An 18,281-nucleotide genomic window follows, 5' to 3' on the forward strand; every position below is an offset into this window, starting at 1 on the left:
TCGCCGTCGATTCCCTCCTCGCCGGTAAGCTCCTGTCGCCGTCGAGCCTCTACCTCCACCCCTCCTCCGTCCAAATTGACCATCCCAACAGCTCCCCCTCGTCTTGCTGCAGCTATCAAGCCCGAGCTTGGCCCTTCTCCTCGCCGGGAACGATTATTCATCGCACCCCATGTAAAAGAAGGAATTCGGGGCATGAGCACCACATAGCTTCGATGCAGCCAAACGAGTACTCAAAGAAGGATTTCAACACAGAGCTTCAAAAGAAGTCGAAGACTACTTCAGAAGTACTCGAAGAGCCTGCAGTACTCAGCTACGAAGAGCTCTAGGGCTTGTCAGACCCGGGGCCACGGGGCTGTGTACATCAAGGAGTCCATATTGGGCTAGGGGATAGGACGTGTCCTGTACCTTATTTATGTTGTATTCTATCCGCATGCGGAGTAGAACTAGTCGATACAGAAGGAAACTACTCGAGTTGTACTTGAGTACGATTCCTAAGCTAGTATCAGGTTAGGATTCATGTAACCCTGTCCCCCCGGATATATAAGGGCGGGTAGGGACCCACTCAAAATAGAAGATCACCAGATCAACCCCAAGGCAATACAAACCATCATACAGGACGTAGGGCATTACGCATATTGCGGCCTGAACCTGTCTAAATCTTGTGTTGTCTGCACCTTCGAGTTCCTGATCTCGGCGCACCCCAACCTAAAACCTACCACCTTGGGTATACCACTCGGTGGGCAGCCGGATAAAACCCGATAGGAACCTCCTTGCCGACGAGCTCCCCTCCGCCGCCGCCTCGGTCGCCGTGGGAACACCACCTCCGGTCATCCCCTCCCCTTCCCAAGATCCCCACAAGGTGCGCCTTGAGCTCCTAAGGCTCGCTGACCACTCCTTCTCCAACCCCCGCCACCCCTCTCGCCGGAATTTGGCCGGCAAACACCCCTGCTTCTTCCCTGACGAGCCAAGGACCGGATTGAAATGATTCAAAAGTTCTAGGGGTGTCCCTGCAAGATTTCTGCACCCCCCTCCAATTCAACAGCTGTGAACTTCAAAACTATGTAGAAAATTGTAGAAAATTCAGAAAAATGCCAAACCAGTTTTGTTGGAATTCTTGAGTTAAATTTGACTACTTTTATGTAGTGAGGTTGAGCTATATGTGTGTATTTTCTGATGTAGATTAAATACTAGGAAATGAGTCTTTATTTGTATCTCATGTTATATACATGTGTTATAGCTAAATTTTGGAACCTAAGTTTTATATGGCATGTCTAGCTCTGTGTAAAAATCTCGAGTTCTTTACTGCTCATTTGCTTAGAAATTCGAGTACCCTTGTTATATGTTGATAGAAATTTCATAATTTAATTCTAGATGCATTCCTTCATGTTTAAAGCTGAAAATTTTACCTTATCTTTGCTTCTGCATGCAAAATCCAAAATAAAACTTTGAGAGTTAGAATCCAAATATAACTCCAGTAGTGAATTTAAGTTTAAATTCAAAGAAAAATTCAAAAGACATAGCTCTAATTCATGAAAAATTATGAAAATAATTTGAGATATTTCTCTTGAGTAGTATAGCATGACCACAAATTCTCAACCCATGATCAAGTATAGAACAACTAAAAATAAATAAAACTTGATAAGTAGATCCATATTAAATAATAACCTAGGATTATTAAAGATAATTAGCTAGTCAAATAAATAAAAGTGTTAAATGTAATTAATTTAATTATCTAAGATAATCAAACATGCTACTTCATGTAGTTAATCAAATGGTTACGGTTACCACCCATGTTGCTTAATATAGCTAAGTAAATGGGTTAATACCCGATAAATGACTGCCCAGTAAAGGGCAATTGTGTTGTTTGCTAATATGTAATGTTATGTTCATTGGATTGCAACTTTATCGTGAAGTAGAATAACAATCTATGCATTTCCTAAACTGCATCATTTTCATCACATGTAGACTCGACGCTTCTCGCCGACGGAGACTATCAGATTCTCCCGGAACCCGAAGTGGAGACCTTTGAAGACTCCGGGAACATCGTCGGAGAATTAACTAAAGCCCCGAACCCAAGTTCGGAAGAAATTGTTAACGTCTCTGACCCCAGCCTCGCCAGTGAAGGCAAGCCCTGGACATAAAACTCACTACTTTAATTATACTGCAATCTACCTTTATATATATATATATATATATTTGTGCATTAAGTTCTTAGGAGTTGCACGAAAACCCTGAGTCCAACTAGTGCTATGCTAATAGGACCGGTAGAAGTCGAGTGATTTCCTATCACTCGCGCGATATAGGAATTGGTTGTTTACGATCCTGAAATCACTATAAGGTTGACGGACGGGGTTATGCGCAGTATCATGGAAAGGAAGGATACCTCGTCTGTGTTGATGAATTTGGTTAAGGTCGCAGTGTGTGGTAGTGGCAGTTAAGCGTTTGAAAGTACTAGCCACATGCCGTGAAATATGGTAAGCGGTAAGCCTAGTAACCAATCGGCCTGGCAAGTGGACTCGTTCCCCACCACTCGACATTTATTTTATGTTTACACACACTGACTGTGGGAGTACGTTCTGCAGAGCAGATGGGAATACGGTCATGTAGTCGCGCTACAGACATATGTCCTGCACACTGGATGTGCGTATGGTCCTACAGTCGCTTGTGGTGGCTTTGTTCCATGACCCGGAATGAAAGGCAAACGGTTGCTTCGGAACGACCTGTTGGTGTTCCAAGCGTGTGAGTTAGGTTTACCTTGCAAGGGTTGAAATTCGATTCAGAATCGTCCGTTTCTCGCGGAGATTGAGACTGTTTAACTCTTTTGCCACATAGAGTAACAAGAGAAATCTTATGATGAGTAATACTGAGGTGTGCTTTAAAAAGGCTCTACTTTGCTTGAATAGTTATGGGTGCTTACCTAGAATGGTTAAAGGAATTAGAAACTGAAAGCTAAAATATGAAATTAAGGATCTACTCTTTGTTGCTTTTCAGCTAATACACGACCCAAAACCCTATTAAAGCCTTCATGGTCTAGTTATGGGCTAAGTATATCCTAATTCCGGGTAAGCCTTGCTGAGTATTAGAATACCCAGCCTTGCAATTTGTTCTTATTTCAGGTAATGTCTCTGAAGACCGTACTCTCCCCATGCCTTGGCCCTATGTTTTTCCTGATGGTTGGTCCGTGGAGTGGGACCCGTCCCCGGCCAACACTGATCATAACGAGTGATGTCATGCCATGGCTTAGCATGATGTCCATACTGGCGACGTGTGTAGTTATTGTACTTTGAATTCCGCTCCTGTGAACTTGAATTTTTATACTGGTTTGTAATAACTTCTATCAGTCTAGTACTCATGCTATTCTAAAAACTCATGTAATATAAGTGTCTGTGATGTAAAATATGATGGTGATTGTATCTCTAGACTCGCCTTCGTGCGAGGTACCTTGTTTGATCCTGCATTCGGTGGTTTATCGGAACATTACCCGACAGGCCAAGGGGTTACACCGTTTGAAGTACGATTGGAGCCCTTGAGAGAAAGGACTTGCGTACTTGAGCTGGTGTAATTCAGGTTGGTTCTACCACAGCTGGTTTCAGAGCTAACAAGTGTACCCTGGAGTTATGGTTGGCCTTAAAAATGTTTTTGGTATAAAATTTGATCAACAAAGTATTTTACAAAACTATGTTGGTTTCGTTAAGGATTGTGCTTAGTACGTAAAGCCCTAGTGTGGCAGAACCGCCTGAATTATTCCGGTTCAAGTGCGCTAGTCATCGCTATACAGCGGATAACAACTCAACGCACTTCAAACGGAACAAACCATTGGTCTGTCGGGTCTCCGCCCGATACAACCACGGTTCAACAGGATCGAAGCAGGTTTACCTCACACGAAGGTGAGTTTACAATCACAGTACAGCTCATCAACTTTTAATTTATAGATATGCAAATATTATTACAAACCTGGTTCAAACCCAAAGTAAAACTTATACAAATAGTGTTTAAACTGACAAGCTGAATAGCTTGTCCATGCTCACAGCGGAAGGAAAAGAACACGCGACTACACACGTCGTGAAGGTTGACACTATGCTCAGCCCAAGGCCTGGTGTCACTCAGGAGGGGTCACTGCCAGCCGAGGACGGATCCCACTCCACGGACCAGCCATGTGGAATAGAAGTTGGCCGCGCAGAACTATCCGTGGTGTTTTTGAAACTTATACCTGAAAATGATACTAGTAAGACTGAGTATTCTAATACTCAGCAAGGCTTACCCAAGATTGGGTATATGTTAGCCCGTAACTAGACTCATGAAGGCATTGTAAAGGTCCTGGGTTTATTTTCAGCTGAAAAGCAACAAAGAGTATGATCTACTTTCTTTAGCTTTCATGTTCTAGTAATTATCCATTCTAGGTTAGCACCTACACTAAGCAAGCAAGGTAGAGATTATCATTCACCATGATTATTTCATTTATGGTTACACTTCTTACTCTATGTGGCAGAGGGAATAAGTAGTGTCAATTTCCGCGAGAGACGGACGATTCTGAATCGAGTTTCAACCTTGCAAGGGTAAACCTAACTCACATGCTTGGAACATCCAAAGATCGTTCCGAAGCAATCGTTTCCCTCATATTCCGGGTTATGAATCAGGGCCACCACAAGTGACTGCAGGACCGTACGCACACCAATTGTGCAGGACATACGTCTGTAGCGCGACTACATGATCGTACTCCTATCTGCCTTGCAGAACGCACTCCCACACGTCGGTGCGTGTAAACATAAAATAAAAGTCGAGTGGTGGAGACATGTCCATTTGCCGGGCCACTCAGGTACTAGGCTTACCGGTTTACCATATTTTGCGGCATGTGGCTAGTACTTTCAAACGCTTAGCCACCACTACCACACACTGCGACCTTATCAACTTTGATCAACACAGACGGGGTAAACTTCCAGGTCATGTTACTGCACATGACCCCGTCCATGATCCTTATTGTGATTGCAAGATAGTAAACATTCAACTCCTATATCGCGCGAGTGACAGGAAATCACCCGACTTCTACTGGTCCTATTAGCAGAGCATCTACTCGATAAGGACTCAGGTACAATACATTAGTTCCTAGGATTTATGCATCTAGGGTTCCATCTCAACTCCTAGACTTAATGCAAGATATAATATATAAGTATAGAATTGCATAATGTAGTAATTTGAAATACTGGGGCTTGCCTTCTTGAGTGGGGGTGGGGGCAGGGATGTCAGAGACTTCCGAACTTTGGTTCGGGGCTTCAGTTAGATCCTCGGCGACGTTTATCGGGTCTTCAGAAAACCCTTGGTCTTGTCCCAAGACCAACTCGTAGCCTCCGTCGTCGAGCGTCGTTGATTGTACATGATATGCAACAATTTAATTGAGATGGTGCTTGAGTTAAAGATTTTATTTCACGATAAAGTTGCAATCCAATAATTAACACACATGAACTCATGAAACAAGGGGGTTTAGCCTTGAATTATCATTTATAATTAAGTTATGATTATAGTATTGGATTTACTAAAAACAGGAAAAAAGACATTTGAATTTGAATTCAAATTTCCAAGTTTAAATTCAAAACTTAGGTAAATAGAATTATAAAGTCTTGAAAATTTAATTATAGACTAATTATCAACACATTAGATTATGACAAAAAGATCTAATTAATTAATCTTAAGGAACATGCTTAATTAATTTCAAATCCTCTCAAATTTTAATTACCCAAATTCAAAAGAATTTAAACTACAAAATAGTGCTAAGTTTGAAACTTTTACACAAGCTCACACATGGCCTATAGAAGTTACATACCAAAAATCACAAGAAACAAAGCTAATATGTAGAAGTTATGTACAAAATACCTTTTAAGCTTAAGTTTAAAATAGATTCAAGAATATTTAGTTTCAAACTAAACTTCATTAATAAAAGTTGTAGGGTTTGAAATCTAGTTTCCAACAAAATTAGTTTTGCAGTTTTTGGATTTTTCTACAGTTTTCTACAAATTTTACAAGGCAGCAGCATTATTCACATGAAATAACAAACCACAAAAAAGGGGGGGTCCTCGGTATATTTGCGCCTAGGTCCCTAGAACTCTAAAAACACTTGCACATATGCCCCTACCAGGCGTCGACGGCTGCCGGCCGATCGGCCCTGGCGCGTTCTCGCCGGCGGCGAGGTTACCGGCGGGGAGGGGCTGACCGGGCAAGATCTACAGGACCGAGGGAGCTGTTTGGGAGGGGAGGTGCACGATGGGCAATGGTGGAACACGACCGGTGATGGGGAGGTGCAGCGGCCGTGTCGGGTCACCGGCGTTCCCGGCGAAGGGCCGGTGAGCATGAGCAAGCAAGGCGCGCACGAGCACCGGTGAGCTGCGGGGAGTCGACATGAGTACCTGGATGGGCTGGAGGTCAAGCGGAAGGGGCTGTCGACGGTGAGGTCAAGCTCGGGCGGCTCCGGTGAGAGGCGGCTCGGGGTTGAAGCAATTCCGGCGAAGGAAGGCCGGGGGTTGGACCGGATTAGGTCGGGGAGCTAGGGAAGAAGGTGGGGAAGCGTTGGGCCGTGGGGATTTGGGCGGGGTGGCGTGGGCGAGGGGAATTCCGGCGAGGAAGTGTGACGGCAGCTCGATGTCGCGAGGAGGAAGAAGAGGGAACAGGCGAGGGGAAGGGGTTTGGATCGGCTTTATAGTAGTGCATTGCTTCGTAGCAGAGAGGGAGAGGAGAGGTGGTCACGGGATCGGGCTCAAGACGGCGGGCGGCGCCGGCGGTGCCCTCGGATGTGTGGCAGCTGCTCGGCTCCGACGACCCGACGTGGCACGGCGAGGGGAGGACAGCGGAGGCAGCGCGGCAGTGGGAGGAAGGGTGGGGCGACGCGTGGAAGAGCGGCGCAGAGCGGCAGAAGCTCGGGAAGCGGCCGGCGGCGGCGGGTCACGCGCGCGCGCAGAGGCAGAGGAGATCGGGGACCCAAGGAAGACGATGGAGGATCTAAACGCAATTTCAGAGAAAAGCAGGGACCCTTCTATAATGTATAAATAACTTTCCAACTAGTGCTCAAATGGAGATGGGCCCAAAAGCAAAAGTGTATGGTTTTTCAAAATGTACAACTTTTCTTTAAGGTTCATCCACAGAAGAGCTAAGGATTTGCAAGTAATTTGAAATTTAACAAGATTTGTAAACTTTGCATAAATCCTATTTTAAAATTACACCACATTTATATCCAAAGGGTAGTTTCACCTACTTTTGCGATTTAAACACAAGTTTTTAACTTTTGCAAAACAACCCTCATACTTTTGAATTCTACCCTCCATGTTCACCCATTTAGCACAAAAGGACCTTAATTTAAATATAATTATATAAGTAACCCTTATCCCTTAGCACTGAAATTTCTAATTACACTTTTGCCACCTTTTGTACATAACAACACACTAAAAAAAAATCTAGAGTGTGACCATGCTAATTACCTGAGTGTCACACCTAGGGTGATGTTAATATGGGAATTAGAGGTGGCTATTGTATATATAAGTCTAACTTCCAGCACTACTTTCTGTTAAACCTTAAATTTATGCACAATCCACTTTACATTCTGTAACTACGCTTTCGACGATGAGGTAAGAAGGTAGGGATCCTCAGCTAACTGGGGAGTTAGCCTTCCCGTCAGTGATGCGAACCGAACACTGTTTCTCAAGCAGTGGCCTACTTGAGATGCTGCCAATGTATCAATTTCGGTTGATTATATTGGGAGTATATGGTTAAGCTTAGGGTATGAACAGTAGTACCCCTGCATTTTGCGGTATTCCGTGAATACGTTGTTTCGATAACGTATGTTAACGTCGTCTGTGCGGCGGTAATTGTACAGATGCTGTTTCTATAGTGAATAGTAATGTTTGAGGATGCTTTCATGAGTGCTGGCATGGAAGGTTCATATATATTGTGGTTTTCTGCAGGTACGCTAACCACGGTTAAATAGGTTAAGACGAATAAGGATATTCGACTAGCTATTATAGGGAGAGACGAATATATATTGTGCCACCGAAACTAATCACGTAAGTCCAAACATATTTGGCAATTATTTTGAGTCGTAAGGACGCGTAGCACGTGCATGCATATTCCTTGATTTGACTGAATGAGTGGCATGGTTTGTTATATTGTGGATGTTTAAAGTGTTGTTAGTCCCTAGTACAGTCTTGAAATAGTTATACAACGCTTTAGGTAGAAATGTTTCGATCTCTATCATTTCATCCTCAAGATCTAGAATGATCCTTCGATCTTCAGATTATGCTACTATCCGAATAGGTCATATTGTTTCTTTTACCTTGGGAATTTCTGGCCGGATAACAGCATTCCAATCATTCCATCAGTCTAACTCACATTTTTCCGTAGTCTTCTCGAGGTGTATGGTTGAAAACTTGTAATCTCACCATTTGAATCCTTATTTTAGATGGCCGAGCTTCCAAGGTTCTTTTGGGATTCCGCAGGACACGCTCATACCAAAGCCTTGTATTGGGAGGATTTTCCGCGTCTTTTGTGGGAATCTCTCCAGGTGTTTGGCTACACTGAGCCTCCACCTTATGATGGAGTAGAGTATGAAGAAGAAGGTGTTCCTCGTTGCTGGGTGAAGATGACTGTTCCTCCGCACCCTACTTTATCTTTATGCCAACCCATCGAAGTTAATGTGATTGGACATTGCCTCCCTGATACTTTTGAAGCGGCAGCAATGGAAGCTATCCACATCTTTTGTGATCTGCATCCTGAGGAAGTTGCAGGACATCCTATCGGCTTATTCCCTGCAATGGATTCTCGTGACCCAGAATGGACTTTCAGGGTGACATACTGTGATCACCTATTGGGAAATCTGGCCGGAGAGACTCTGCGCATTGCGGTCAGATTCATGAATGCACAGTACCGCTACCAGACACTTCAGCAGCACGGTATATATTGCTTGACCAACATAGCCCAAGGGTACCGTAATCAGGTTGGCTGGCAGAGTACGCAGATAGCGGGATTTCAAGCCACTGTCACGGCTAAAGAAGAGGTTATTACTCAGCGGGAAGAAACCATTCAGCATTGAGAAGAACAAATTGTTGAGAGTGATGCTCTCATTGTCAAGCGCGACACTGTCATTGATTTCCTCCAGGAACAAGTTCAGGAGCTCAATCTTAATCTTGGCCAAGCTATTGACCGTATCAATATGCTTCATGAGCAACCAGTGCAGCCTGTTGTTGATGAGTTTGAGAGTGAAGAAGAAGAAGAAGACCCTGAAGAAGTCGAAGGAGTCTCCGAGATCGACTCTGAGCATGGAGATCCTGTTCTTAGTCCCCATCATTCCTCTTCCGGTAGTCAGTCATCCGTGAGCAACCTCGATGACTTCTAGTCTCGTTTGAATTGATGGCATCCTAGATGTAGATAGTGTGACCTAGTGTGACATAGTGTGACATGGGAGTGAGTAGTTAGGTGACCTGCAAGCCACTTGTGTAATATATGTGGCAAACCTATGTACGGTTTGGTTTGGAACAACGTGATGTAATATGGAATAAGTTTCAGATGGTATTGTAAATCTAAGTTGCTATTTGGATGGTTGAAATAACCCTTTGTGACTTGGATTTATTACTCTGCTCAGTTCCAGTATATGTTATTTTGGTACTATATGATTTCTGAAAGTAGAAGCAAGTATTAGTGAATGTTCATGGACAACTTCTATATTTCAGATGGTTGGTGCTACGCGCAGAACCCCGGAAGGATTCAGATCAGACCAGGCTAGTGGTTCACAACAACCACCTCCGCCACCGCCAAATCTAGCAGAAGTGATGGCCTGTCAGACCGAACTCTTGGACATACTAGTGCAGGCCGAGCAGCATCAGTTCCGTTCTCCTCAACATGGACGTGAAGATTATCCATCAGCTGGTTATCAGGATTTCTTCAGTACGCAGCCCCCGCTCTTCCATAAGATTGAAGAACCCCTTGATGCAGATGCATGGCTTCGTACCATCGAGTCTAAGTTTGCATTACTCTTCGTCTTATGCTCCGAAACAAAGAAAACTCTCTTCGCAGCTCAACAGCTCCGTGGTAATGCTCGCATTTGGTGGGACAACTACTATGCCATGCAACCGGATGGGCATGTTGTTACCTGGGAAGAATTCAAGGCCATCTTTAGAGCACACCATATCCCGGAAGGACTCATTGAGCAGAAGCTCAATGAATTTTTGGCGCTTACCCAAGGAAGCCGCACTGTACTTCAATACGCACAAGCTTTCAATCACTTGTGCCAGTATGCGGGTTATCATGCTGACACGAACGCCAAGAATAGAGATTGATTCCGTCGCGGACTAAACACCAAGCTGAAAGAGCGCTTGAATCTGGTCAGGGCTGACAACTTCAACGAATTGGTCAACATGGTCATTACCCAAGAGGACTGTATCTCAGCCCATCGTGCTGAGAAAAGGCAGAAAGTATCGACTGGACCCTCGAATGCACAATCTTCGAGGTATCGGGTAATTCCGAACCCAGCTCCCTGAGCTCCGCCCAGGAATGTCCCAACAGGCAGATGGGTAGCTAGACCTCCTCAGCAGGCCCGATTCAACAGGCCACCAGTACCTCAACCTCAGCAGCAGCAACGACCAGTTGGTCCAAGGCCAAACCCTCCGCAGTTTAATCAAGGAAATAACATCAATCGATGTTTCAACTGCGGTAGTTCGGCCCATTTTGTTAAAGATTGCCCACAACCAAGAAGAACATTCCCCAGACAGGCCTCCAACTCCAACTCCAAGAACAAAGGCAAGAGGCAGGTTATGCAAGTCCGTAAAGGAAGAGTAAATTTCACTACTCTATCGGAACTTCCGGAGGGTGCACCAGTGATGACGGGTACATTCACTCTACACCATCCCCCCGCTATTATACTTTTTGATTCTGGTGCAACCCATAGTTTTATTAGTATAAGGTTTGGGACCAAAATAGGTTTGGATTTCTACCCCACTAATGGAACTTATATGATAACAACCCCTAGAGGTAGAATTGCATCAAATCAAATTTGTAGAGATGTACCAATCCAGATGGGTAGCACTTTAATAAGAACAGCCTTAATTTCATTAAACCTAGAAGGAATGGATATTCTCCTAGGTATGGATTGGATGACCAGACATCAGGTATCTCTAGATATCTTTTCTCGAATAGTTGAGATAAACTCCCTGGAATATGGACATACCATCCTTCATCTTCCACAACAGGAGTATATTAGCTCTTGTGTATATGCTATAGAAGGGATCAAGTTAGAGGATATTCCTGTTGTGTGTGAATACCCAGATGTTTTTCCGGATGAGTTACCTGGAATGCCTCCAGATAGAGATATTGAATTTGTTATAGAGTTACAACCTGGCACAGCCCCCATTTCTAAGAGACCCTATCATATGCCACCCAATGAATTGGCAGAGTTAAAACTTCAACTTCAGGAACTCCTGGATAAAGGTTATATTCGCCCAAGTGCTTCACCTTGGGGATGCCCTGCTCTGTTTGTTAAGAAAAAGGATAATAGTCTTAGACTATGTGTTGACTATCGCCCCCTTAATGCGGTTACTATTAAGAATAAGTACCCTCTTCCCCGCATTGATATTCTGTTTGATCAGTTAGCCGGAGCCAAGATATTTTTCAAAATTGACCTTCGCTCTGGATATCATCAGATAAAGATTAGGCCAAGTGATATTCCAAAAACAGCTTTCTCCACCAGATATGGACTCTATGAATATTTGGTTATGTCCTTTGGTCTTACCAATGCACCGGCATATTTCATGTATCTCATGAACTCCGTCTTCATGCCGGAACTCGATAAGTTTGTCGTGGTTTTTATCGATGATATTTTGATCTATTCTAAAAATTTTGAAGATCACGCTAAACATCTTCATATTGTTCTTCAACGTTTGCGAGATCACCACCTTATGCTAAATTCTCTAAATGTGAATTCTGGCTTGATACCATCAAATTTTTGGGTCATACCATCTCTAAGGATGGTGTATCTGTTGACCCGAGTAAAGTTCAAGAAGTGATGGATTGGAAGCCTCCTACTTTGGTCCATCAGATCCGTAGTTTTCTCGGTCTTGCTGGCTACTACCATCGTTTCATTCCAGATTTCTCCCGGATAGCCAAGCCCATGATAGAACTGTTAAAGAAAGGAGTGAAATTCTCCTGGAACGAGAAATGCGAAGAAGCTTTCCACACTTTAAGAGCACATCTTACTACTGCTCCAGTTTTGGCTCAGCCAGATACATCCAGACCTTTTGATGTTTATTGTGATGCATCAGGCACCGAACTTGGATGTGTACTTATGCAGGATAATCGTGTGATTGCATATGCCTCTAGAGCACTTCAGACACATGAGCAGAATTATCCTGCTCATGATCTTGAGCTTGCAGCCGTTATACATGCACTTAAACTTTGGAGACACCATCTTATGGGTACCAAGTGCAACATTTATACAGATCATAAGAGTCTAAGGTACATCTTTACGCAAGCGGACTTGAATATAAGGCAAAGACGTTGGTTAGAGCTTATAAAGGATTATGATCTTGAAGTACACTACCATCCAGGTAAAGCCAATGTGGTCGCGGATGCACTTAGTCGCAAATCACATTGTCATTGCTTATCAGTGGAAGTGTTTAGCAACACTCTCTGCTGGGAAATGAGGAAGCTTAGTCTGGAGATCGTTCCTCAAGGCAGTCTGAATCATATAGAAGTTGAGCCTACACTACAAGATAGTATTGTTATGGCCAAACAACATGATAAGGGAGTCAAAATTATCAAGCAACAATTAGCCCAAGAAGAAGAAAAGTATAAATGTTTCCAAGAAGATCCTAAGGGGATTCTACGGTTTAATGGACGTATAGTTGTACCCAAAGACCATCAGCTTCGCAAGCAAATGATGGATTAAGCACATTTATCCAAATTTGCTATGCACCCTGGCAGTACGAAGATGTATCAGGACTTGAAACCGAATTTCTGGTGGACTCGTATGAGAAGAGAAATAGCAAAGTACGTCTCTGAGTGCGATATTTGCTAAAGAGTCAAGGCCAGTCACTTAAGGATTTCTGGTACGCTACAACCTTTACCTAATCCTTCTTGGAAATGGGAAGATATCAGTATGGATTTTATTGTAGGTTTACCCAACACCTCCCAGAGACATGATTCCATTTGGGTAATTGTGGATAGATTAACCAAGACCGCTCATTTTCTTCCAGTACATACCACTTACACTGCTAGGAAGTATGCTGAAATTTATCTAGACCAGATCGTTCGTCTCCATGGGATACCTAAAACAATCATCTCTGATTGTGGAGCACAGTTTGTTGCTCATTTCTGGGAGCAATTTCAACAAACTCTTGGAACCAAGTTAATCCGAAGCTCCGCATATCATCCGCAAACAGATGGGCAAACAGAGAGGATAAACCAAATCCTAGAAGATATGCTTTGAGCCTGTGTAATCCAGTATGATAAGCATTGGGACAAATGCTTAGCTTTGGCAGAATTCTCCTATAATAACAGTTATCAGTCAAGTATCAAAAAGGCTCCTTTTGAAGCCTTATATGGTCGCCAATGCAGAACTCCTTTAAATTGGTCTCAGACTAGTGAACGTGAAATCTTTGGGCCTGATCTTGTCAACGAGGCAGAAGAAAAGGTAAAGATCATTTGGGATAATTTAAAAGCAGCTCAATCAAGACAAAAGAGCTACACAGATAAAAGGAGGAAACCAATACAGTTTAAAGTAGGTGATTTTGTATATCTGCGGGTATCTCCTACTCGAGGTGTTCAACGATTTGGTATCAAAGGCAAACTCGCTCCTCGCGACGTTGGTCCTTTTGAAATTCTTGAAATTTGTGGACCCGTAGCCTATCGACTTCAACTTCCTCCTCAGCTAGCAGCTATTCATAATGTTTTCCATGTATCTCAGCTGAAGAAATGTATCAGCATTCCTACTGAAATCGTTGATACACAAAGTATCGACATCGAGCCCGATCTTTCCTGTAAGGAACATCCAATTAAAATCTTAGATACCAAGGAAAGAAGTATTAGAAAAGCAACAATCAAAATGTTTAAGATCCAGTGGAATCATCATACAGAAGAAGAAACTACCTGGAAAACCGAAGACTATCTTCAGAAGAACTTCCCAGACTTCCTCAAGAATTCTTAGGTATCTACCCTCTTATTACATCATTCCTGTAATCTCGGGACGAGATTCCTTTTAGGGGGGAAGGTTGTGACAACCTAGGTGTTAAATATGGCAAGCCAATAGGAAAAATTGTTGTGTATGGTTTGAATTGTGTGAAATTTGAGTGAAGTTATAAAGATAAGGGCATTTATGTAATTTCACCAAAATACAAGTCCTTTTATGTAATTTAGTTGAAGTATAAAAGTAACATCCAAAAATTACCAAGGGTCAAAATGTAAAAGGTGAAAGTCATCATGACCAGTCATAAATGCTTGCAGATAAGCCCAAGATTTCATAAAATTTACATTACTAAGGACAAAAACTTTGTTAAGTTTGAATTGAGTGCAAAAGTGTAAAATAAAGTAGTATACTTTAGGTTTTTGAACTTGAGGCCTAAAGCAAGGTTGTAGGATTTGAAAATTTCTACAACTTCTATTTTGACCATTTCCTCATTAGAGTTTTGGATTAGTGGGAAAATTCTATTTACAGTGAGGCCCCTGAGGTTTCGCAATTTTCCAACGAAGTCCCTTGGACCTCCTCCCCTCGTCTCCCTCCTCTGGCACCTCCTTTGCTTCGCCCTCTGCTCCTCTGTCGCCGGCAGTCAGCGCCGCTCACCGCCGCGCCAGCTCCTCCCCGGCGCCACCTCCTGCTGTCGTCGCCTCCACGCGTCGATCCCCAACCCGAGCTCCGCTCTAGCTTCCCTCCCTGGCTCTCTCGCGCGCGTGCCACGCCGCCCCGTGGCTCGGCCATCCGCCACCTCGCCGTCATAGCAGTTGCCTGTGCACACCCCCTCGCCCCTTCTTTTCTGGTTCAAGAGTAGCACTAGCTTCCTCTCTTCTCATTCTACTTGCTCGCTTGCCCTCCAATCGCCTAGAGTCCGGAACACCGCCGCCGCCTTCTTCCTCCACTCCGGCGACTCTCTGCTCGCCGTGGGCCACCGCCATCCGCCTCCCATTGCCTGCTACAACCCCCTAGGAAGATTCCCCTCATCTCACTGATGCTCCCAAGCCACCCCCCCCCCCCCCCGTGGCCGGACCTCCACTGGAGCTACCTCGCCATCGATTCCCTCCTCGCCGGTAAGCTCCTGTCGCCGTCGAGCCTCTACCTCCGCCCCTCCTCCGGCCAAATTGACCATCCCAACAGCTCCCCCTCGTCCTGTTGCAGCTTTCAAGCCCGAGCTTGGCCCTTCTCCTCACCGGGAACCTCCTCGCCGACGAGCTCCCCTCCGCTGCCGCCTCGGTCACCGTGGGAACCCCACCTCCGGTGATCCCCTTCCCTTCCCAAGATTCCCAGAAGGTGCGCCTTGAGCTCCGCGCCGGAGGAAGTAAACGACGACGATAAGAAACAAGACATGTTCAAGAAGGGATTAAGCCCAGAACTCCGGACCTTGCTCACCCCACAGATCTATCCTGACTTTAATACCCTGATGAACAAGGCTATCCTTACGGAAAGGGCCAAAGCCGAAGAGAGGAAGGACAACAAATGCAAATTCCTGGAAAGTAAGGCCCGCCAACAGGACCGTTTCCAAAAGCCAAGGAACTTCAGCTATACTGCACCAAGATCTCAGGCCCCAATGCAGTATAGGACTCAGTCCCAAGTGACAGGATCCCGGGCCCCTGAAGCATAGCCTAAGAGTCAGAATACCATGAGGGCCCCGCAGAGCAATACAAGCCTGGCCGCCTCCGACAACAACAACGTTAGGGCCTGTTTTAACTGCCGTGAGACAGGGCACTTCATCGCCAATTGCCCTTATACCAAGAATGAGCCGGCAACATCGGCCTTCTCCAACACGGTGAATGGGCCCAGACCAGCCCTAACCGGTGCCAACCGAGTGCCCATCCGCAACAACGACAACAGCCAGCAGATGAAGCAGCCCCAGCAATCATTTGGACGAGCCCGCGTCAATCACATCGACGCGCAGGAGGCTCAAGAAGCTCAGGGCGTAGTGCTCGGTGAGTACCTAGTCAACTCAGCTCTGGCAACAGTATTATTTGATTCTGGAGCATCGCACTCGTTTATATCCTCAAGCTATGTGGAGAAACACAAAATACCTACAGTACTACTAAAAACACCCCTATTAACCCGGACGCCTGGAGGCGACATCAATTGTCAATTAGGTTGTCAATGGGTAAGGATCAATTTAAGTGGGGTAGACTTTCTAGCAGATTTGGTAGTACTTAAGTCTGGGGGAATAGACGTGATCCTTGGAATGGACTGGTTAAGCCGACACAACGGTCTCATAGGCTGTACCAACAAGGTGGTACACCTAACAAACCCCGAAGGGGTACAAGTGATCTGCCATACCCGGGATAGTAAGTTTGACCCAATGGTGTTTAGCATGGGAGCCAAGCCCTTAGAAGGAGTCCCGGTAGTAAACGAATACCCAGATGTATTCACCGAAGAGCTTCCCGGTATGCCGCCGGACAGGGATATAGAGTTCGTCATAGACCTTATCCCCGGAACATCCCCTATAGCCAAGAGACCCTATAGGATGGCGGCCTCTGAGTTAACAGAATTAAAGAAGCAACTAGAAGAACTGCAACGAATTGGCTTCATCAGACCAAGCTCGTCGCCGTGGGGAGCTTCAGTTCTGTTTGTCAAGAAGAAAGATGGTAGTATGAGGTTGTGCGTGGATTACCGGGCATTGAATGAGGTCACCATCAAGAATAAGTACCCACTCCCCAGGATTGATGACCTGTTCGATCAACTAAAAGGAGCCAAGTACTTTTCCAAGATCGATTTAAGGTCAGGATATTTTCAGCTCAAGATTAGGGAAAGTGATATCCCCAAGACAGCTTTTGTCACCCGTTACGGGCAGTTTGAGTTCACCGTAATGTCCTTCGGGCTAACCAATGCCCCTGCCTATTTTATGAACCTCATGAATAAGGTATTCATGGACGAGCTAGATAGGTTTGTCGTAGTCTTTATCGACGACATACTTGTCTACTCCAAGAGTATTCAGGAACATGAGCAGCATCTGCGGGTAGTATTGGAAAAGCTGAGAACACATAGGCTATATGCCAAGTTTAGCAAGTGTGAATTCTGGCTGGAAAGAGTAGCTTTCCTTGGGCACATTCTGACCGCGGAAGGCATGGCGGTAGACCCAGAGAAGGTCGAAGCAGTCTCCAACTGGCAGCGACCGACCAATGTTAGTGAAATCAGAAGTTTTCTTGGACTGGCCGGGTACTATCGGAGGTTTATTGAGGGATTCTCTAAGACAGCCCGACCCATGATGGAACTTCTTAAGAAGGAGAAGAAGTTCGCCTGGACAGAGTCTTGCGAAAGAAGTTTCCAAGAATTGAAGCAAAGGTTGACACGCCCCAGTGCTGACCCTACCGGACATTCATCGGGATTTTGTCATCTATTGTGACGCATCCCGACAAGGATTAGGGTGTGTGCTGATGCAAGACGGGAAAGTCGTTGCATATGCTTCCTGCCAACTCAGGACTCATGAGCAGAATTATCCAACCCATGATTTGGAATTGGCAGCCGTAGTGCATGCCCTTAAGATTTGGAGACACTACCTGATTGGAAATAAGTGTGAGGTTTACACCGACCACAAGAGTCTGAAGTATATCTTCACCCAGCCGGATTTAAACCTAAGACAAAGGAGATGGTTGGAGTTGGTCAAGGACTATAACTTGGAAATTCAGTATCACCTCGGGAAAGCAAACGTAGTAGCCGATGCCTTAAGTCGAAAATCCTATGGGCCCAAAAATGATCATCTGCGCGAGGAAATGGCACGATTAAATGTGCACATGGTTCCTCGAGGTTCCAGCCAAGTGCTAAATGTCCAATCGACACTAGAGGATAGGATTAGAGAGGCCGAAAGCTCGGATTAGGAGTTAATGAAGATCTGCAAACAAACTGGAGAAAACAAAGCACCAGGTTTCAGAGTAGACGATAAGGGAACGTTATGGTACAAGGGTAGGATTTGTGTACCCCAGAATGGAGACTTCAGGCAGATAATTATGGACGAAGCCCATAACTCGGCCTACTCCATCCACCCAGGATCCACCAAAATGTATATGGACATAAAGCAAAAATATTGGTGGAATGGGATGAAGGCGGATATTGCACGATTTGTGGC

The sequence above is a fragment of the Panicum hallii genome, chromosome 4 (genome assembly GCF_002211085.1).
Source record: "Panicum hallii strain FIL2 chromosome 4, PHallii_v3.1, whole genome shotgun sequence".
Taxonomy (NCBI): domain Eukaryota; kingdom Viridiplantae; phylum Streptophyta; class Magnoliopsida; order Poales; family Poaceae; genus Panicum; species Panicum hallii.